A 22,761-nucleotide genomic window follows, 5' to 3' on the forward strand; every position below is an offset into this window, starting at 1 on the left:
CTTTCAATGTCCTTTAACTGAATCCCTGTGATAGTCATGACGTATGGTTCTATAATTGGGCACTAGCAAATGTATTTTGGGGTTTGCTTCTTTATATGAAGCTTGATCCTTTGAATTTACTGAAATATAGAATGCCTAGCTTTCTGTTTTTTCTCTACAGATTTATCTTCATTTATGTTTTTCTTATTTTACTAGTCATGGCTCTGACTTTCTATTTCTATAATAAAATTGTTGAATATACACTATCTGTTGAGAGTAGTTCTTCAAATCTTATTTAGAAGGAGATATACAGACACACTCAGGTCAATGACTATGAATTGATTTGGTCAAACAAATGAAACTTTTAATTTTTCCTGGCTATTGATTTTCCATTTGCAAAAAAGAAAAGATGAATTATCTTTAACTGCATTATAAGGTCTGTGTTTCCTATAAATCTATATTTTATACATGCTTTAAAGTTTTATTTAAAATGTCAAATAATTATTGTCAAATGATTGATAGATATTGATATTAAAGGTATTCCAATAAGAATAATAAATTGTACTCATTAAATTGATATTCTATTAGTTAACTATTTCTGGGTATCATATAAGCAGACACACAGGAAGTACAGACATATCTCAGAGACATTGTGGGTTCAGTTTCAGGAAATGTCACAATAAAGTGAATCACACACATTTTTTGATTTCCCAATTCATATAAAAGTTCTGTTTAAACCATAGTCTATTGAATGTGCAATAGTATATTCCCCCCCAAAAAACAATGCACATACCTCAATTTAAAATACTTTATTGCTAAACAATGCTAATGATTATCTGAATGTTTAGCGAGATGTAATATTTTTGCTGGTGGAGGGTCTTGCCTCAATGTTGATGGCTGCTCTAATTGGGTAGTAGTTGCTATAAGCTGGGGTGTCTGTGGCAATTTTTAAATATAAGATAACAATGAAGTTTGCTGCATCCATTGGCTCTTCTTTTCACTACAGTTTTCTCTGTAGCATGTGATGCTGTTTGATAGCATTTTACCTGCAGTAGATCTTCTTTCAAAATTGGTATCAATCCTCTGAAACCCTGCTGCTGCTTTATCAGCTCAGTTTATGGAATATTTTAAATCCTTTGTTGTCATTTCAACATCTTTGATGTTGTTTTATCATGAAATTGCAGCAATTCAGTCACATCTTCAGGCTTTACTTCCTCTAGCTCTCTTGTTATTTCCACCACATCTGCAGTTACTTTCTCCACTGAAGTCTTGAACCCCTCAAAGTCATCCATGAGGTTTGCAAGCAACTTCTTCAATACTTCTGTTAATGTAGATATTAAGAACTCCTCCCTTGAATCATAAACGTTATTAATGGCATCTAGAACTGTGAATCCTTTCCAGAAGGCTTTCAATTTACTTTGTCCAGATCCATCAGAGGAATTTCTATCTGTGGTAGTTATGGTCTTACAAAACGTATTTCCTAATAAGACTTCAAAATTGAAATGACTTCTTGAGCCATGAGCTGAAGAATGGATGTTGTGTTAGCAGGCATGAAAACGACATCAATATCCTTGTACATCTCCATGAGAGCTCTTGGATGACTAGGTGCACTGTCAATGAGCAGTAATATTTTGAAAGGAATCTCTTTTCTGAGCTTAAAATATTCAGTAAACCATGCTGCAAACAGATGAGCTATCATTCGGGCTTTGTTGTTCCATTTATAGAGCACAGGCAGAGTAGATTTAGAAATGGCCTTAGGATTTTTAGAATCATAATTCAGCAGTGGTTCAACATAACCACAATGCCTGAAGCCAGGCATTGGCTTGTCCTCTCTAGCTATGAAAGTCCTAGATGGCATTTTCTTCTAGTAGAAGACTGTTTCATCTACATTCAAAATCTGTGGTTTAGTGTAGCCACCCTCAACAATGACCTTAGCTGGATCTTCTGGATAACTTGCTACAGTTTCTATATCAGCACTTGCTACTTCACCTTGCACTTTTATGTTGTAGAGAGAGCTTCTTTTCTTAAACTCATAAACCAACCTCTGCTAGGTTCAAACTTTTCTTCAGCAGCTTCCTTACCTCTCTCAGTCTTCGTGGAATTGAAGAGAGTTAGGGCCTTTCTCTGGATTAGGCTTTGGTTTAGAGAATAATTGTGGCTAGTATGGTCTTCTATCTAGACCACTAAAACTTTTCTCATATTAGCAATAAGGCTGTTTCACTTTCTTATCATTTGTGTTTTCACTGAAGTAGCAATTTTAATTTCCTTCAAGAATTCTTCCTTGGTTTGGCCTATCTTGACTTTGACATGCCTTTCTCACTAAGCTTAATCATTTCTAGCTTTTGATTTAAAGTGAGAGATGGGCAACTCTTCCTTTCACTTGAACACTTAGAGGCCTTTGTAGAGCTATTAACTGACTCAATTTTAATAGTGTTTTGTCTCACAGAATAGGGAGGCCTGAGGAGAGGGAGAGAGATGAGGGAATGATTGGTCAGTGGAGCAATCAAAACACACAACATTTATTGATTCAGTTTGCAGTTTTATATGGGTGTGGTTCATGGCACCCCAAAACAATTAAATAGCAACATCAAACATCACTGATCACAGGTCACAATAACAGATATAATAATAATAAAATTTTAAATAGTGCAAGAATTACCAAAATGTGACTTAGAGACACAAAGTGAGCACATGCTGTTGGAAAAATGGCACCGATAGTCTTGCTTCACAGAGGGTTGCCAGAAATCTTTAATGTGTTTTTTAAAAAACCCAATATCTGCAAAGCACAATAAAACAAGCTATGCCTATATGTTAGGGGGCCTCTTTGTGGAATGACTTTCAGTATGATAGAAATTTGTCTATTTTAGATTTAATTCTATCTGAAACTTTGACTATTAAGGATTGCAGGGTTTTGATTTAATTGTTTATTTAGACCACTTTCATGTTAAAGTTTAACATTCATTAGAAAGTAAAATAGATGTTATCACTATGATTTTCAATATAAAAAGTTCAACTCTCTTGGATTTGTAAGTTAATTTTAAGTTAATTGATATTTAGTGTAAATCTTTCTATAATAACCAAGTATGCACAGAAAGCTCACTACCCTATAAAGCTTACAACTGTTCATAAATCCACTTATATAAGAGATAATCATTATCTCTTCTAAGCTTAAGGGTTTCAGCAATCTAAAGTATTTAAAGGCAAGTCCCCTCATCAATAAGGAAACTATCTTTCGGGGACCTTCTCAGTCTATCTTTTCTATGAACATTGCCTTCTCTGCAGTTACAACTCTGAGCTCCTGGCAATCAGGTTTGTAGCTTGGGACAGATTCTGCCCCTCTGCCCACAGCAGGTCAGATGGGCACTGGGCAGTTAATACATATGGTTATAACTGAGGGTAGCTAAGCACACAAGCCATAGGGCAGCCTTGTGCAGAGAGAAGCAGAGAGGAGACTGTGTAATGCACCAGAAAGAGTAGTTTTATAAGCATTGATAGGATAAAAATATAAAAAGCCAATGTTTAATAATGCAACTTACACTTAATTCTTTGATTTAAATTCTGCCTCTTGGGAGAAAGAGGTGAGATCGGCTCAACTTCTAGCACCAACACTCTCTGAAACTTTTTTTGAATATTTTTTTCTTTAAATTTTGTAAAAACGTATTTCCTACCCCTAAAGGAAATTTTGAGGTGAGCAATAGCTAGTAAACACTCAGTTCTTTGATTTTTGATACTTTTATTTGTATTTACTGTAACTAAGAAGAAATTGAGATTCCTGTTTTCCCTTCTGGTAATGCAAGTGTAAAGGGACCTAATTTACTACATAAACAGGGGATATCCTTTTATCTGTTCTATTCAAAATTTTAATCATTTTAATGGGTACACTTGGAGGGGATCTTCTTCAAGGTTCTGGAACTACTACAGTGGCCAAGTAGATATTTTCTGACAAGTAAAATTACCTTTCAAAGAGTGCACTACTTTTCTTTTGACTCTTGTCACTAAATACTCCCCAAGTTCTTTGTACAAATTAATTTTTCTGTTTTTCTTTTATTTCTCTTGGCAATTTAACTCCCTCTCATGGCTCCAATGATGATCTAAAATCCATACCTCCACCCTTAATTCTAAGCCTGGGGATGCCCCAAGCAAATATAAGTATACTTTAACAAAAGCTGATGCCAGCATATTATATATTTCTAAACAAAGATTGTAATTATATTAATCTGTTCTCACACTGCTGTAAAGAGCTGCCTAAGACTGAGGAATCAATAAACAAAAGAGGTTTAATTGACTTACCGTTCCTCATGGTTTCAGAGGCCTCAGGAAACTTACGATCATGGTGGAAGGCAAAGGGGAAGCAAGGCACATCTTACATGGTGGCAAGAGAGAGAACACAGAGAAAACTGTCACTTTTAAACCATCAGATCTCGTGAGAACTCCCTCAGTATCACCAGAACAGCATGGGGTAAAACCACCCCCATGATCCAATCACCTCCCACCAGGTCCCTCCCTTGACACGTCGGGATTACAATTCAAGATGAGATTTGGACACAGGGCCAAACCATCTCATATACACACACACACACACACACATATATACACACATATATATACATATATATTCTTTAATTCTGATCTACATATCTACTGTTGTGTATCTCCAATCACATTTAAAATGGTTAGTCCTCAGTATCTCTAAAACTATATTGATCATTTTCCTTCCTACACCTGGTTTTCTCTTCTCTTCCTGTTTCTAGAATTAATTCCATCATCCCATCCTCCCAGACAACAAAATCAGAACCTCCCAGTTGTCTCTCAGTTCTTCTTCTTTTCCCTGCCTCCCATAGCAAAGTCATCTGTCAGGTCCCAGTGATTTTACCTCTTCTCTCTCTGTCTTTTCTGAATCTTTGTCTTTATCCCCTACTCTGTTGTACTGGGTTATGAGGCATCTTTTTTCAACTCAAATTGCTTCCTTCTTCCAACTGGTCACCCTGTGACTTTCAGATTAATCTTTTTCCAGCATAGTTCAGATTTTGTTATACGGTCACCAAAATATTTCAATGGCTTTCCATTGCATTCAGCATCAAATCCAAACTTGTTGTCTTGGCCTTAAGCTGTACTTTTGGCCTTTTCTCCCACTCAGCCTAGTTAAAGCATTAACTCTGGTGGTTTTTTGCAGCCCCGTACTTGACATACTCTTCTCACTGTGAAAAGCACCCAACTTCCCAGCTTTATGTGGCCATCTTCTATTCCAAAGGCCATTACAGAAGGCACTTTCTAGATGAAGCTTTCCCTGTCCTTCCAGCTGGAATGATGTTTCCAGTTCTCCAACTCAAGGTGGAACTCTTTTTTCTTTTATCTTTATATTAGTTTGCTAGGGCTTCTGCGACAAAGTAGCAAAGACTTGGTGGATTAACAGCATATATTTATTTTCTCACAATTCCAGAGGCTTAGGAGTCTAAGATCAAGGTGTTGTCAGCATCAGTTTCTTCTGAGGCTCCTCTACTTGGCTTGTAGATGGCCACCTTCTCCCTGTGTCTTCCCAAGGGCTTCCCTCTGTGTATGTCTATGTCCACATTTTCTCTTCTTATAAAGATACCTTCTTATGGGGCCCACATTAATGACTTCACATTAACCCAATGAATTCTTTAAAGACAGTATATCACATTCTGAGGTACTGGCGTAAGGACTTTAACATGTGATCTTGGGGGTGGGGCACAATTCATCCCATAACACCTATCTCTGCAGCATGTCTCACTTTAGATATTGTGCTCTGGTTTTTCATGTACATAATTTAAGTTTCCCACCTTTTTCTCAGTATGAGAGGGAAGGATCTATATTTTCTCCATGACATCTGTCTGTATAAACCCCATAAATACTCAATACTGTGTCTTGCATATGGGAAATACTCAATGAATGTTTTCTTTTATTTACACATAAAATTTTTACATATTTCAGAGGAATATATGAGCATTTTTTTTTACATGCATAGAATATGTGATGATCAAGTCAGGGTATGTGAGGTATCCATCACCTTGAGTATTTTTCATTTCTAAGTGTTGGTAACATTTCAAGTTCTCTCTTCCAGCTATTTTGAAACATACAATATATTGTTTCTAATTGTAGTTACTCTAGTGTACAATGGAACATTAGAACTTACTTCTATCTAACTTTAAGTTTGTACCCATTAAACAACTTCTCTTTATTTCCCACCCCCACTTTCACACCCTTTCCTGCTCTTGATATTTATTATTTTATTCTCTATCTTCCAATCATCAAGTTTTTTATAACACCTACATATGAGTGAGAACATGCAGTGTTTGTCTTTCTGTGCCTGGATTATTTCACTTAACATAATGACCTTCGGTTCCATCCATTTGTCTGCAAATGACATGATTTCATTCTTTTATGGCCAAATAGTATTCCATTGTATATATATATATCACACTTTCTTTATTCATTCATCCATTGATAGACATAGCTTGCTTCCATATCTTTGTTATTATGAATAGTGCTGCAGTAAACTTGAGTGTGTGGGTATCCCTTTGATATGCTTTCTTTTCTTTTGAATAGGTACCCAGTAGTGCAACTAATGGATTGTATGGTAGATCGATTTTTAGTTTTTTGAGAAATCTCCATACTGTTTTTCATAGTGGTAATACTAATTTACATTCCCACCAACAGTGTATAAATGTTCTCTTTTCTCTGCATCCCTGTCAGTCTGTTACTTTTTTGTCTTTTTAATAATAGCCGATATAACTGGGATAAGATTATAATTCATTGTGTCTTTGGTTTGCACTTTCTGGATGATTAACGATGAGCAGTTTTTCATATACCTGTTGACCATTTGTATGTCTTGTTTTCAGAATAGTCTATTCATGTCCTTGTAATCCCTTTTAAATGCCATCACTTGTTTTTGTTTTGTTGAGTTCCCCATATATTCTGGATATTAGTTCCTTGTTGTGTGACTGTTTTGCAAACCTTCTCTCCCATTCAATAGTTTGTCTCCTCACTCTGCTGATTGTTCCCTTTGCTGTACAGAAGCTTTTCAGTTTAATATAGTACAATTGGTCTATATTTGTTTTTGTTGCCTATACTTTTGAGGTTTTTGAGGTCTTAGCCATAAAATCTTCACTTAGATCAATGTCCTGAAGTGTTTTTTCTGTTTTTTTTTTTCTAGTAGTTTTATAGTTTTGAATCTTACCTTTGGGTCTTTAATTCATCTTGGTTGATTTTTGTATATGATGAGAGATAGGGGTCTGGTTTTATTCTTCTGCATATGGATATTCAATTTTCCCAGCACCATTTATTGAAGAAGGTATCCTGTCCTTACTATATGTTCTTGACATCTTTGTCAAAAATCAGTTGGCTTTAAATATGTGGATTTATTTCTGTGTTCTCTATTTTGTTCCATTGGTCTATGTGCTTATTTTTATACTAATACCATGATGTTTTGGTTGTGATAGCCTTGTAATATAATTTGAAGTCAGGTAGTGTGATGGCTCCAGCTGTGTTCTTTTTGCTCAGCATTGCTGTGGCTATCCTGGTTCTTCTATTTACATATGAATTTTAGGATTGTTTTTCCTATTTCTGTAAAAAGTTGCATTGGTGTTTTGATAGGGATTGCATTGAATCTGTATATTGCTGTGGGCAGTGGGGTCCTTTTCATGATATTAATTCTTCCATTCCATGATCATGGAATGTCTTTCCATTTGTTTGTGTCCTCTTAAATTTCTTTCATCAGTGTTTTGTAGTTTTCTTTGTAGAGCTCTTTCCCCTCCTTGATTAAACTTATTACTGTATATTTTTTCTAACTATTGTAAATGGGATTGCTTTTTACATTTCTTTTTTGGCTATTTCATTATTGGTGTATAGGAATGCTACTAATTTTTTATGTTAATTTTATATCCTATAACTTTACCAAATTTGCCTATCAACTCTAAGAGTTTTTTTGAGGAAGTCTTTTGGCTTTTTAAGTTATAAGATCATGTCATCTGCAAAAAGAGATGATTTGATTTATTTTTTTCCAATTTGGGTGAATTTTATTTCTTTCTCTTGCCTGATTGCTCTGTCTAGGACCAGTGCTATGTTGAATTGGAGTGGTAAAAGTGGGCATCTTTGTCTTGTTCTAGTTCTTGGAGAAAAGGCTTTCAATTTCTCTCATTGAGTATGATGTTAGCTGTGGGTTTGTCATATATTCTCTTTATTGTTTTGAGGTTTGTTCCTTCTATGCCTAGTTTGTTGAGAGTTTTTATCATGAAGGGATGTTGCATGTTATCACAAGCTTGTTCTGCATCTATTGAGCTGATTATATAGCTTTTGTTCTTCATTCTGTTGACACGATGTACCATGTTTATCGATTTGTGTATGTGAAACCATAATTGTATCCCTGGTATAAATCTCAGTTGACTATGGTATGTGATCTTTTTGCGGTGCTGTTGAATTCAGTTGGCTAGTATTTTGTTGAGATTTTGGTGTTTATGTTCATCAGGGATATTGATCCGTGTTTTCTTTTTTTGTCATGTCCTTGTCTGATTTTGGTCTCAGGGTGATGCTGACCTCATAGAATGAGTTTGAGATAATTCCTTCCTTTCAATTTGTTTTTTGAATAGTTTCAGGAGGATTGGTATTAGCTTTTCAAACATTTGGTTGAATTCAACTATGAATCCATCAAGTCCTGGGCTTTTCTTTGTTGGGAGACTTTTTATTACTGATTGAGTCTTGCTCATTATTGGTCTGTTCTGGTTTTCTATTTTTTCCTGATTCCGTCATAGTAGGTTGTGTATTTCCTGAGGTTTATATATTTCCTCTAGGTTTTCCAGTTTGTCAGCTTATATTTGTTTATAATAGTCTTTAATGATCTTTTATATTTCTGTGGTATCAGTTGTAATGTCTCCTTTTGTATGTTTATTTGGGCCTTTTCTGGATTAGTCTAACTAGCAGTTTATCAGTTTTGTTTATCTCTTCCAATAACCAAAATTTTTGTTTCATTGATTATCTGCTCTGATCTTTATTATTATTTTTTCTTCTGCTAATTTTGGTTTTGGTTTGTTCTTGCTTTTCTATTTCCTTGAGGTGCATTGTTGAATTGTTACTTTGTAATCCTTTTACTTTTTAGATGTAGGCATTTATTGCTATAAACTTCCCTCTTAGCATGGCATTTTCTGTATCCCACAGGTTTTGGTTTGTTGTGTTTCCATTTTTATTTGTTTCAATAAACTTTAAAATTTCCATCTCAATTTCTTCATTTACTCAATTGCTGTTCAGTAGCTTATTATTTAATTTCCATGTATGTGTATATTTTTGTCTTTACAGGTAAAGTACATTTCTTGTAGGCAACATATAATTAAATTATGTTTTTCTTTTACCCATTCAGCCAGTCTAAGTGGATAATTTAATCTATTTACATTCAAAGTGATTATTGATATGTAAGGTTTTGTTCCTGTCATATTTTTAATTGTTTACTGGGTGTTTTGTATATTCCTTGTTTCTTTCTTTTACTTTTATTGTTATTGTGGTTTGGTGGTTTGTATACCATATGAGTTCTTTCTTTTCCTCATTTGTGTCAACATTTGGCTTACCAGTGAGTTTTATATTTTTGTGTTTTTTTTTTTTTTTGAGATGAAGTCTCGCTCTGTTGCCCAGACTGGAGTACAGTGGCACGATACTGGCTCACTGCAACCTCCGCCTCCAGGGTTTCAGCGATTCTCCCTCCTCAGTCTCCTGAGTAGCTGGGATTACAGGTGCGCATCACCACACCCAGCTAATTTTTTGTATTTTTAGTAGAGATGGGGTTTCACCATGTTGGCCAGGCTGGTCTCATACTCCTGATCTCAAGTGATCTGCCCACCTTGGCCTCCCAAAGTGCTGGAACTACAGGCATGAGTCACATGACTGGCCTGTGTATTTTCATGATATGATAAGTGTCAACTGTTTGTATCCAGATATGGGACTTCCTTGAACTTTTCTTGTGGGGCTGGTCTAGTGATGATGCATTCTCTTAGCTTCTGCTTCTCTGCAAAGAACTTTATTTCTTCTCCATTTATGAAGGATAATTTTGCTAGATATGGTATCCTTGGCTGGTAGTTATTTTTTTCCTTTCAGCACTTTGAGTATATCATCTCATTCTCTCCTGACCTGTAAGGTTTCTGCTGAGAAATGCACTGTTAGTTTGATGGGGGTTCCTCTATAGGTGACTTAATGCTTATCTTTTGCTATATTTAGAATTCTGTTTTTGTGTTTGACTTCAGACAGTTTGACTAAAATGTGCCATGGAGAAGATCTTTTTTCATTGTATCTGTTTGGGAATCTCAGCACCTCCTGTATCTGGAAGTCTAAATCTCTTCTGGATTTGGAATGCTTTCATCTATCATTTCGTTAAATATATTTTCTAATCCTTTCATTCTCTCTTTACCTTCCAGGACCTGAGTGATTAAAAAATTTGGTCACTTTGTGGTGTCTCATATGTCATGGAGGCATTGCTTATTCTTTTTTATTCATTTTCTTTATTTTTTCAAAATATCTGTCTTGAAGTTCTGAGATTCTTTCTTCTTGATCTAGTCAATTGTTGAAGATCTCAAATGTGTTTTGTATTTCATTCAATAAATTCTTCAGTTCTAGAATTTCTGTTTGGTTGTTTTGTATGGCATCTGTCTCTTTGGTAGATTTTTCATTCATAATTTGAACAGTTATTTCTGATTTCTTTGCATTGTTTTTAAGAATTTTTATTTATCTCACTGAGCTTCTTAAGAATCAATAATTTGAATTCATTTTCCAGGACTTTGTGAATTGGCTGTTGCTGGAGAATTATTTTGTTCCTTTGGAGGTGTCATATTTCCTTGCTTTTTCATGTTTCCTGTGTCCTTACATTGGTATCTGTACATCTGGTATGATAGTCACTTCTTCCAATTTTTAGAATTTTCTTACATAAGGGAGAACTACTTCCTGAAGATGTATCTATGGTGTTGGTTGGTGATATGGTTTGGCTGTATCCCCACCCAAATCTCAACTTGAATTATATCTCCCAGAATTCCCATGTGTTGTGGGAAGGACCCAGGAGGAGGTAAATGAATCATGGGGGCTGGTCTTTCCCATGCTATTCTTGTGACTGTGAATAAGTCTCATGAGATTTGATGGGTTTATCAGGGGTTTCTGCTGTTACTTCTTCCTTATTTTTCTCTTGCCACCGCCATGTAAGAAGTGCCTTTCACCTCCTGCCATGATTCTGCATCCTCCCCAGCCATGTGGAACTGTAAGTCCAATCCAACCTCTTTTTGTTCCCAGTTTCAGGATGTCTTTATCAGCAGCATGGAAACGAACTAAAACAGTAAATTGGTACCAGTAGACTGGGACATTGCTGAAAGATACCCAAAAATGTGGAAGCAACTTTGGAACTGGGTAACAGGCAGAGGTTGGAACAGTTAGGAGGGCTCAGAAGAAGACAAGAAAATGTGGGAAAGTTTGGAACTTCCTAGAGACTTGTTGAATGGCTTTGCCCATAATGCTGATAGTGACATGGACATTAAGGTTCAGGCTGAAGTGATCTCAGATGGAGATGAGAAACTTGTTGGAAATTGGAGTAAAGGTGACTCTTGTTATGCTTTAGCAAAGAGACTGGCGACATTTTGCCCAGCCCTAGAGATTTATGGAACTTTGAACATGAGAGGGATGATTTAGGGTATCTGGCAGATGGCAGAAGAAACTTCTAAGCAGCAAAGCATTCAAGAGGTGACTTGGGTACTGTTAAAGGCATTTAGTTTTATAAGAGAAGCAGAGCATAAAAGTTCAGAAACTTTGCAGCCTGACAATGCGGTAGAAAAGAAAAATCCATTTTCTGGGGAGAAATCAAGCCAGCTGCAGAAATTTGTATAAATAGAAAGGAATCTAATGTTAATCCCCAAGACCATGGGGGAAATGTCTGCAGGCCATGTCAGAGACCATGACAGCCCCTCCCATCAGAGGCCCAGAGGCCCAGTAGGAAAAAGTGGTTTTTGTGGGCCAGGCCCAGGATCCCTGTGCTGTGTGCAGCCTAGAGACTTGGTGCCCTGTGTCCCAGTCGCTCCAGCCATGGCTGAAAGGGGCCAATGTACAGCTTGGGATGTGGCTTCAGAGGGTGGAAGCCCCAGCCCTTGGCAGCTTCCACATAGTATTGAGCCTGCAGGTGCACAGAAGTCAAGAATTGAGGTTTGGGAACCTCTGCCTTGATTTCAGAAGATGTATGGAAACACCTGGATGTCCAGGCAAAAGTTTGCTGCAGGGGCGGGGCCCTCATGGAGAACCTCTGCTAAAGCAGTGCAGAAGGGTAATGTGGGGTCAGAGCCCCCACACAGAGTCCCTACTGGGGCACTGCCTAGTGGAGCTATGAGAAGAGGGCCACCATCTTCCAGACCCCAGAATGGTAGATCCACTGACAGCTTGCACTGTGATCCTGGTAAAGCTGCAGACACTCAATGCCAGTCCATGAAAACAGCCAGGAAGAAGGCTGTACCCTGCAAAGCCACAGGGGCAGAGCTGCCCAACACCATGGGAACCCACCTCTTGCATCAGCATGACATGGATGTGAGACCTGGAGTCAAAGGAGAACATTTTGGAGCTTTAAAGTTTGACTACCCCGCTGGGTTTTGGACTTGCATGGGCCCTGTAACCCCTTTGTTTTAGCCAGTTTCTCCCATTTGGAATGGCTGTATTTACCCAATACCTGTACCCCCATTGTATCTAGGAAGTATCTAGTTTGCTTTTGATTTTACAGGCTTATAGGCAGAAGGGTCTTGCTGTGTCTCAGATGAGACTATGGACTGTGGACTTTTGAATTAATGCTGAAATGAGTTAAGACTTTGGGGGACTGTTGGGAAGGCATTATTAGTTTTGAAATGTGAGGACATGAGATTTGGAGGGACCGGGGGAGGAATTATATGGTTTGGCCACATCCCCACCCAAGTCTCAACTTGAATTGTATCCCCCAGAATTCCCACTTGTTGTGGGAAGGACCCAGGAGGAGGTAATTGAATCATGGGGGCTGGTTTTTCCTGTGCTATTCTCATGATAGTGAATAAGTCTCATGAGATCTGATGGGTTTTTCAGGGGTTTCTGCTTTTGCTTCCTCATTTTTCTCTTATCGCCACCATGTAAGAAGTGCCTTTTGCCTCCCACCATGATTCTGCAGCCTCCTCAGCCATGTGGAACGGTAAGCCCAATTAAACCTCTTTTTGTTCCCAGTTTCAGGTATGGCTTTATCAGCAACATGAAAACAAACTAATACAGTTGGGTAGGATGCTTTTGCTCTTATTCTGGTTTTGTGCAGCATTGTAGTCTCTGTATGATTTCTTCAGCTATGAACAGCACTGGTGGTGTCTGTGATTTCTTTGATGGCTTAAAATGCTGTTTTTAGTGAAAGCTGTGGTGAAGTTTTGCTGGGGACTGAGATGCCAGGTAGGTCAGTCTTCTGGCCCCATTGGTGGCAGCAATGGGCTGAGCATGTCTGTCCTTGGGACCCAGGAAAGCATATGCCCATATGTTACTGGATCTAGTAAGATTACTCCTTTGACCTACAGGTGGCTTACTCAGATGCCGATAGTTCCAGCAGTGGGTCTGTTCTTGGGCCCCTGGACAGCAGGTGTGGCATGGGTGATGTCAGTGGTAGTGGTGGGGCAGCCCTCTGAGTCCTCAGTAATGCATGCTGCTGTTGGCCATGGCTGTAATGGGCTGGGTACATCAGTCACCAGGCCCACAGATGGCAAGTACAGGTAGGTGCCAGCGATGGTGATAGCACCTGGGTGCTAGGCCCAATCTCAGGAATCTTCAGGTACCAACAGAGGTAGATTGGGCTGGGCAGAGTGTGCTAGCCTGATTGTGCTAGGCCCAACACTCAGGAGTGTTGAGTTACCAACAGAGGTAGACTCCGTGGCCAGACTCTGTGCTTTGGCATGGAGTGAGGGCGAAGCCTGGCTGGGTGCGTTTGTCCTCAGGCCTCCTGATGGAGAGTGCAGGTGCCAGGCTTGGTTGGCAGGGACAGGGCCATGGCTGGCATCTGCACTCACAGTCAGGCAGAATGCTTGGGTTGTGGGGCAACAGCAGCTGTGCCACTGCCCCTGCCACTGGGAAGGGTGGTACTGCCTTCAGTGGCCAGCAGCCTAGGCTGGTGGGTTGGGAACCTCCCAGCTCCTCTCTGTGTTAGCTTCAGGCCCCGTGAGTGTTGAGGGGATCTCCCATGGCTAGAACTGCAGGAGCACATGTTGGGGATGTGAACTGCTGAGGGTCTCTCACTTTTCCTTTTCCCAGACTGGGGAGTCTTTCTCAGCTCCCAGCTTACCCCAGCTGAGCAGGCTGCCTGGTTCCTTCTCCTTCCTTGCTTTAGGTATTTCCTGTCGCTTTTCTGTGGAATTCCAGTGTTCTTTCTTGCATGATCTATTTGAAAGGTGATTACTCACTATTTAAGTTCTTCTTCATTGAGGAGGTGAGTATGAAATGCCTCTAGTCAGCCATCTTCCACAATACATTTTTAAGATAATAAGAAAATAGATTAGAACTTTTTAAAAAGTAGACCTGGTATGTGAAAAATACTACACTCAAACAGATTTAGATTGGAGCCAGCTATTTGGATAATTCTTGCAAATACATACCTACTGAGAAATAGGAATGTTAGCCAGGATTTTGTATACTGTTAGCATTGATTGCACTAGCTAGCTAACTGCTGAATATTCTTTTTTTATTTTTCCATAGGTTATTGGAGTACAGGTGGTATTTGGTTACGTGAGTAAGTTATTTAGTGGTGATTTGTGAAATTTTGGTGCGCCCATTACCCAAGCAGTATACCCTGCACCCTATTTGTAGTCTTTTATTATCCCTCATCCCCCCACTCTTCCCCCCAAGTCCCAAAGTCCATTGTATCATTCTTATGCCTTTGTGTTCTCATAGCTTAGCTCCCACATGTCAGTAAGAACATACAATGCTTGGTTTTCCATTCCTGAGTTACTTCACTTAGAATGATAGTCTCCAATCTCATCCAGGTCACTGCAAATGCTGTTAATTCATTCCTTTTAATGGCTGAGTAGTATTCCATCATATATATATATATATATATATATATATATATATATATATATATATGTATGTATATAAAAGAAACTGTGTTTCTTTAACCACTCGTTGATTGATGGGCATTTGGGTTGGGTCCACTATTCTTCTTTTCCTCTGGCTGGATATCCTGTAGTGGGATTGCTGGATCGAATGATAGTTCTACTTTCAGTTTTTAAATGAATCTCCACACTGTTTTCCATAGTGGCTGTACTAGTTTACATTCACACCAGCAGTGTAGAAGTATTCTCTGATCACCACATCCACGCCAACATCTACTGATTTTTGATTTTTTGATTATGGCCATTCTTGCAGGAGTAAGGTGGTATTGCATTGTGGTTTTGATTAGCATTTCCCTGATCATTAGTGATGTTGAGCATTTTTTATATGTTTGTTGGCCATTTGTATATCTTCTTTTGAGAATTGTCTTTTCATGTCCTTAGTCCACTTTTTGATGGGTTTGTTTTTTCCTTACTGATTTGTTTGAGATTCTGGATATTAGTCCTTTGTCAGATGTATAGATTGTGAAGATTTTCTCCCACTCTGTGGGTTGTCTGCTTACTCTGCTGACTGTTCCTTTTGCTGTGGAAAAGCTCTTTAGTTTAATTAAGTCCCAACTATTTATCTTTGTTTTTATTGCATTTGCTTTTGGGTTCTTGATCATGAAATCCTTACCTAAGCCAATGTCTAGAAGAGTTTTTCCAATGTTATCTTCTAGAATTTTTATTCAAGCCTTAGATTTAAGTCCTTACCTAAGCCAATGTCTAGAAGAGTTTTTCTGATGTTATCTTCTAGAATTTTTATTCAAGCCTTAGATTTAAGTCCTTACCTAAGCCAATGTCTAGAAGAGTTTTTCCAATGTTATCTTGTAGAATTTTTATTCAAGCCTTAGACTTAAGTCCTTACTCCATCTTGAGTTGATTTTTGTGTAATGTGAGAGATAAGGATCCAGTTTCATTCTCCTACATGTGGTTAACCAATTATCCCAGCATCATTTGTTGAAAGGGTGTCCTTTCCCCACTTTTTATAGCAGTACTGTGCTGTTTTGGTGACTATGGCCTTATAGTATAGTTTGAAATCAGGTAGTGTGATGCCTTCAGATTTGTTCTTTTTGCTTAGTCTTGCTATAAGGTAGAAGGAGTACCATAAAGTAATCTATTCCATTAGTATGCCTATTCCACTGCTTATGTGCCAGGCACTGTTTCAAACACTTTACAATTATTAACTCGTTTTGTAATCACAACAACTTTATGAGGTGGAAACTATTATTATCCCAAGTTGGGATGTGAAAAAACTGAGGTAGAGACAGCTGAAGTAAAGTCACACCAAATGCTAGTAAGTGATAGAGCATAGGTTCAGAATTTGAACCTGTATAATCCGTAATCTGACTTCAGTCTCTAAGACCCTATACTGTTTCTACTGCTTGCTAATCCAGTCCTCTGATGATATATTGTTAGATTCTTTAAGTATTATAAAATATGGTTCAAATATTTCTGACAAAATAGAGGAACATTAACTCCTTAGGGTGTAATAAAATTTTGGATCCTGTTTAGAACTTTAGAAAGATGAGCGTAACATCAATTTTTGTTAAATTCATTGGCCAATTCTGTCTAGGCAAATTAAGAAGTTCAAGGTGTAGAGTGGATTGTTTGGTCAGAAGTATTTAGCTCGTAGTTCACAAAGATTATTTCCAAATGACATACTCAAAATGTTACATGTTCAGGTATGGACTATAAAAGACTCAGTATTGTCTCATGGCCAATCTGTTTTGTATAAGAACTTGACTCTGGCATGTAATTACAAATTGATACATTTTCATAGTGGATGGGTGATTCATTATGATTATTGAAATGTTTGGAAAATAGAGATAAATGATTACAAATGACATAGATAATTAAAGATGGGTTAGTGGAGTAACCTTTTAAAAATCAATGCATATGGATCTTTTGATATATTGATCCACTTTTGCCTCTAGGAAATTTGAATAAAAGATACTGTAGAATTAAGAAATATAAATTAGTGTGTATATTTCTTCTGATTTTTGCATGATGCCTATATTAGTTAGCATCATTAGCCAACTGTTAGTACCTTAAGTGGGGAGGGGGTTTGGGGGTGGAGGGGGAGACTTTTAGGCTTCTGTCACTAAGAAGTTTCAGACCACTTGTGCTGACGTCAAGTTTCTGACCCTGTATCTCTCTTTGTCTGTCTTTCTCCCTATGTTACAAAACGTGTTCCTGTCATGTTGGTTTTATCAGGACAGATCTCATATATCGCAGCAACAAAGATGGCCCCCAGGAGTTCCATGGACCCTTATTTCTCATCATTTAGAAGGAGAAAGCACCTCTTTCCTCAGTTCCTCTCTTCAGGACTCCCAGTACCCCTGCTTCTGGTGACAGCCCATGGCAGGTGGGGAGGACGTGCAGATGGAAAGAATGAGAAGGGCAGGTGAGGCAAACGAGCAGATGCCCCCTGCAACTGCTGAACGATTTGCAAACAAAATCTATTTAAACTTCTTCTTGGGATAATTCACTATCTTTTTTTTTTTTTTAATTCAAATTGCTCCAAAGTAGAAAGGATAGTCCTTTTCAAAGATAGGAACTCCATAAGAGAGTAAAAGTTAATACAATATAATAAAATGAAATAAAAGATGGGAAATCCAGGAAGTGTTTTGTAAGTAACGTAGATGCTGATATATACTAAAAATATTAAGTGTTGGCTCTATCATGGCCTTCCAAGGTGAGTTTTTAAAAAGTGGTAGTAGTAGCCAGGTACATTAAAATACTTAAAAGCTTTGGAGTAAAATAAATAATCTAGATGTGTTTTCTGGCTCTCAAACTTGCTCCTGCTACTTGCTTATTGGAATTTTTTTGATTTCTTTCTTGTCATTACTTAAGCAAGGGTCTTCATCTTTCTGAGTTTTGCTTTCTTCACTTGTCAAATGGGGATAATTAGACCTTTCTTGGATGGTTGATGCAAGAGTTAAAAGAGATGACGCACATAAAACACGTGCCAGTATAGTAGATCCATCAGTTTTCTAGAGTGATATATATGCTGAACATAGGTTCGATTCCCCTTTTCCTTTATTAGCCATTTTTTTATCACTTGACAGTATTTAATGCAAATGGAAACAAAAGTAGTTTATCCAAGTAGTACAGAATATGAATAGAATTAATGATAAATTATGCTCACTGTATTTCTGGTAATGAAAAAGACAAGCATATAAAAAAATTAATTACACCTTGTTATATGTCAGAAATCCAGTAGGAAGGAAAGACAGAACTGGACACCCACTGCGTCACAATCGCGGTGCGGCAGGCATTTTGAGAAGAGAGAATATTGGGCGTCACATTATCACTATCGTCCTGTCAGTCATTGGTGACTAGGCCATATGAGGCCCTGGATAGTGCACAGCTGCTCAGCACAGCACCAAACCAAAGGACGTGGCAGGATCTCATGTTTGGCCTAATTTTAAAAATTCAAAATAATATTTTCCTTCAATAGTGAAGAAAGGGGCTAAATTATCAAATTTGTACCTTTAGATTTTGTGTTTACATTTTAAAGATAACACACTTCCATGTAGTCTTATTTCTCAAAAATAGGTTACTGGTAGACTGAAAATATTTTGGATACATCTGAAAAATATTTCCTTTTCCTTGCAAAATGGCAAACCTCTCTTTTAAGCCTATGGAAAGGACATTTAAATGAGAGAATTCAATAAGTGTTTAGTTTTATGGAGCTCTTACTACTTTGGGCCCACAATTAAATCACAGGTAAGGGGTTTTCATCAGAAGAAATCGCTAAGTATGATGAAAAACAACAACAAAACTGAATTAATTTACACAGCCTAACAACATATGATCATAATTTCCCTCGGATGCGGTTTATTGTTGGTAAAATTTAGAAAAACCCACATGTATCATTTTAAAGTACATCTGAAGTATATTTTCATGAAATGTACATGGTTGTGTAGTTAAATGTTTATGGGAACTTTTCATTTTTTTGCCATTCGGCCTGCTTTCAAAATATTCAAATATATTTGGCTTTTGTAACTTTGCTAATTAAACCTTCTAAAACAGATGGAATTATAGAAATTACAGGGTTTAAAATATCATCTTAATTGGTTTACGATCTATGTGACACGTAGTGCCATTCATACTGTATAAAATAGATACGAATGGCTCAAAAGAGATGGCATACCAATTAATTTCTTTTTAACTCTTTCAATTAAGTTTAGTTTTCTTCATTATTTTCTTCCTTTTTCATTAGCCTGGCTCGCAGGGAGTCTGATCAACCCTGACTGTGAAGATACAGGTTGTAAGCTGAGATCATATTGGAGAGTTTCTTTTGTGACTGAGGGATAGAGAATCTGAATTTACCTTCATTCTAAAGAAAATAAATAATCTTAAGACAAGCTTTAAGCATGCATATGGCTGTCCCCTCAAGTGATGTGTAGATTAATCTTTCTCCTTCTAATGATGATTGCCTTATGTGTGCAGGCAGCCATATTTCTCTGATTTCCTGGAATAGTCTTGATTTAAATGTCTACCTTACTGTCCCACTAAGAACACCTAGATTTGTCAGACCGCACGTTCCGATTTCTGAGTTGGGATGGGACGCTATAATCTCTCTACATAGAATTTTGGGAGGTTTAAATAGGCTGCTTCATGTGTGTCTGTGTGCCTTAAGATCAAGAATCTGGTTGAATACAACTCACCCAGACCTCTAAAGATTCCAATTTCGAGGCCACGATGAAGGCCTGTTATATAATAAACCTGCTTTACCCAGCAAAATAACATGCAGTTTTAAAAAATACCATCGTACTATTTGTTGGCTACTCTTGGCTATCAAAATTAAACTCGACTGTTTCTTTCAAATATCTCAATTTGTCATTTAGATGTGATTTTAAACATACTATTCCCCTCTGTTGCCATGGTAACAGGTTTGGGCCCTCATGGGTGACAGAAAAGTACCAGAGTTCTGGTTCCTCTTTGAACACACATGTTCTCTGGGTTTTGCCTTGCAGCCCAAGAAGAGAGGAGGCTTGGAATCACCACACTTCCCACAGCAAGGTAAATCCGTGCATCAGATAACACTCAGAGCTTGGGAAATCGCCCACAGCAGGGACAGATTACCTCTTACAGTCACTATGGAGAACAATTCAAATCCTAGCTTTAATGATCCCAGATAGAGCTCTTCTCCTCCCCACCAATGTGACATTTTGCAAACATTTTATATATCAAGGAAATATTTAATTGAAACGTGCTTCTGAGAATGCCTACCAAGCCGGCTCTAGGCATCTTCCAACATTGCAGGGGTCAATTAAAAGAACCAATCAACTGTTTTTTAAAACTTTAAAATATTTTTTAAAATAGGGTTGGGGGGAAAGAAAGTGGACAAAAAGTAATGTTAAATAGCATGGAGCATGACTAATGGCGCTAGCATGTTAAAATCATTGGGAAAATGTCCTTGGAAGACAAATGAATTTTCAGCAGAATAATTAACTTAATTAACAAATTTGCATGCATATTCATCAGGCTATTGAAGTCTTTCCAGCCCAGCTTGATGAGCGTTGGTGTAATAATTGTCTCATTTACATTCTGCAATCTACTACAATTTAGGGCATGCAAAAAAACCCGACCTCTTCCCTTTGACTTTCTTTAGGAGCCATATACTCCTAAAAACACGGCCTTCACCCTCTCTGTGGCCTTTGGTCCAGGCCTTTTGAGAGAACCCCCAGAGACAGTTGACTGTGGTTTCCCATCCCCCAGTCTTTCCCTTCTTTCTTCTTTTTATTTTTTTCCTTTTGGCCCAAGTTCTCTGTTTCTGCCTCTGCTTGCTCTCCTGGGTAAATCTTGGCACCAGTTCTGACTTCAAATCTCTTGGGTCGCCAGACTGCATCATGTAAAAATTGCCATTTCCCTCTATCTCTGCAGGGCAATCTTTAAAGGCAGTAAGGTGTGACGCTCCAGACTGGCAGCTTGGCAAGACAGAGCCCATGGATACCAGCACACGGGAATCTGGACGGCTCACTCTGACAGCAGTCAGCACTGGGAACAAAAGGAATGGAGGGAAAAAAGCGCAAATGTATTTTTACATATTGTAGGCATATGGCCACAAGACCAGCAGAAATATATTTAATTACCAATTGCACGCATTGAGGAGAAAAACACTGGAAATGGGGGAAAAACTGTATACACAGCAATATTATTCTAATTTAACTTTTCACCTCAGTTTTTTTTTTCTTTCTTTAATTGAAAATGGAAGGGAATGTGGGTTGGAATCGCAAAGGGTTATCTTCTGGAATTCTATCAAAGGTGATGTGGGATTTTGACATGCCTTCTTTAACAGCATAACATTATAGAAAGAAATAGGAAAGTTTTCTTTTAATTATTTTAATTATGAAATAATTTGACCAAGGCGTTTTGGGGGAGTGGGGCAGACCGGATTTGAAATATAACAGTTAGACAATCTTACTGTCATGTTAAAACTGTACTTTTGATGTTACACATTAGTTTAGGCCTCAACAATTAATAACCTAATCTTGAAAAATTATATTCTTGTTCTTTTCTATGAAAGCAGAACACTTCAACCCCATTTATTGTCAGGTATTGTCCTAGCCAGTGGAGGTACAGAGGTGAATCAGATGTCATCCCTGCACTGAAGAAGCATAGCCTAGGCCGGGAGACAAATACACATATATATAATTATAATTATAATGTTATACCATTAAATTATTAAATATGTGAAAATTATCATTAGCTAAAATCACAATTATAATACACATAATACCATCTATATAAGGCAATGATGTAGCTATATGAATCCAGGGGCCATAGAGGATTGACTCTTAGTTCAGTCTGGGTGTCAGTCACACTGGAGGACCAGGGAGGAGACCTCTTCCAGGAAAAGCTGATGAAAAGGATCAGTGAGAAAAAGCCTGGGAAGAAGGCAGTTGCATTTTGCAGAATGAAAGAGTTTGGGCCAGTGTGAGCCAGCTCCCTTCCTAGGGTGCCGGCTCAGGGAGTCAGGTAATGGGGCCAGGGAAACGTGTGCCCACTGACTTGGGAAAGAGAGAGGGGCCCGTACCTCCTTCTTGGCAGGAAAGAAAATCACAGCCCCGAAAAAGTAACTTGCCAGGAGTCCCCTTCTTTGTAGCATTCCTATCACTGACTTCCTGTTAGCCTGGGTCTCCTGTTCTCATCCTGCTCTTTGAAATCCTTGGTGGCCAGTGCCGGCTATGTAGGTGACCTGTGCTCCCTGGTCCCATGGAGGTTCTGCCCAGCTGACCAGCCTTGCAGTCTGTTTCTGCAGCCCAGATAATGGTTCAGAGGCATGTTAATGTGTGCTTTGCTTTATGTAGCAAATATCATCTTGAAAAGTTTTTTTGTACATTTACTTTTTTTTTGTAAAGCGACCTACATAATAAAAGCACCAGGGGAGCTGGTTATTTAAAGGAACCCTGTAGTGAATCTTTTCATAATGTAGAAGCCATTCCTTAATTAATCTTTGTTTTTCATCAGATATACCTGTGCCTCTGTGGCTTTTTTTTTTTTTTTTTCTAAGAAGAAGCAGCCTAAGCTATAGTGCCAAGTGCATGAGACTGAGGGCCAGGGCTTCCAGAGCGCATGCTGAGCTGTTGCTGGCTGCCACTGGGTTGAGGATGTGAGCATGACCTTGGGGTCAGTTCTGTCTTCTGACAAAGGCAGAATCAAATGG

The 22,761-nt window shown here is 38.1% G+C and overlaps 1 long non-coding RNA gene across 2 annotated transcripts in view; it reads left to right on the forward strand.

Moving 5' to 3' along the window:
- Positions 1 to 22,502, forward strand: part of LOC129398408 (uncharacterized) — a 34,827-nt gene extending 12,325 nt beyond the window's left edge. For both annotated transcript variants that reach the window (XR_008626181.2, XR_008626182.2), the window contains 3 exons: positions 17,301 to 17,490; positions 20,069 to 20,114; positions 20,979 to 22,502. This is a non-coding gene — a long non-coding RNA (uncharacterized LOC129398408). The remainder of the gene's footprint in view (positions 1 to 17,300; positions 17,491 to 20,068; positions 20,115 to 20,978) is intronic.
- The last annotated feature ends 259 nt before the right edge of the window (positions 22,503 to 22,761 follow it).

Source organism: Pan paniscus, chromosome 6, assembly GCF_029289425.2.
Source record: "Pan paniscus chromosome 6, NHGRI_mPanPan1-v2.0_pri, whole genome shotgun sequence".
Lineage (NCBI taxonomy): Eukaryota > Metazoa > Chordata > Mammalia > Primates > Hominidae > Pan > Pan paniscus.